Source organism: Cynara cardunculus (assembly GCF_001531365.2).
Source record: "Cynara cardunculus var. scolymus isolate 2C chromosome LG 3, CcrdV1, whole genome shotgun sequence".
Taxonomy (NCBI): Eukaryota; Viridiplantae; Streptophyta; class Magnoliopsida; order Asterales; family Asteraceae; genus Cynara; species Cynara cardunculus.
The window spans coordinates 32732034-32733203 of NC_037530.1; positions in this window are offsets into that span (position 1 = coordinate 32732034).

Here is a 1170-nt window from a genome sequence, read left to right on the forward strand (position 1 = left end):
TCCAAACCCTCTTCGAAATCAAAAACCTCCGCAGTCTCCTCGCCGCGAACGATCTCCCCACCAACACCCCACAGAACCAGAACTTCCCTGCTTCCTCTATCCTCAAAATCCCCTTCCCTTGCTCCTGCCGTAACGGCACCGGAATCTCCAACCGCCGCCCCAACTACATCGTCATTCCTAACGACACCCTATTCCATATCGCCGCCGAGGTATTCTCCAGAGTGGTGACGTTCACGCAAATCCAGCTTGTTAATAACATACCCAATCCGGATATGATATCGGTGGGTCAGAGGTTTTGGATCCCATTGCCGTGTAGCTGTGATGATGTGGAGGGCCAGGCGGTGGTGCACTATGGACATTTTGTGCAAGCGGGGAGTACGGTGAGTGGGATTGCAGAGCGGTTTAATACCACGGAGAGCACGTTGCATTGGGTAATGTGGTACATGGTGGTACCCAAATTGGTAATTGGGTAATGAGTATCACAGGGTGGCCGGAGAAGATGGATTGGGAAAGGAGGAGATGAGTGAAAATTCTGTGGTACATGGTGGTATYCCAATTGGTAATACATTGGGTAATGGGTATCGGCCGGAGAAGATGGATTGGGAAAGGAGGAGACGAGTGAAAATTCTGTGGTACATGGTAGTACCCCAATTGGTAATACATTGGGTAATGTGTATCACAGAGTGGCCGGAGAAGATGGATTGGGAAAGGAGGAGACAGTGAAAATTCTGTGGTATATGGTGGTACCCCAATTGGTAATACATTGGTACCTGCCGGATTAATGTTCACCGGAGGCCGGAGATCGGAGATAGGAGGTCGGAGAGAGGAGTTTTTAAAAAATACCTAAAATACCCTTTAAATTATAATTTTAACTCAAATTACCATAATTACTAATTTCCTTATTTATCCGTTGATTTGTGGTTAAGATGAGTTCTCACAGTTACCACAAACAACTCAGTTCTCCCTTGAATAGGCCCATATATATATATATATATATATATATATATATACTATATTATAAAACTATTTTTTATGCATAAAGTACTGTTTATTAATACATATTACTTAAAACTCAATATTGTAAGTAGATTGTACGCAAATACAACTTATTAAAGTTCCATATATGAATTCGTGTAACTAACTGCAGATAAACATAATCAAATACATGAT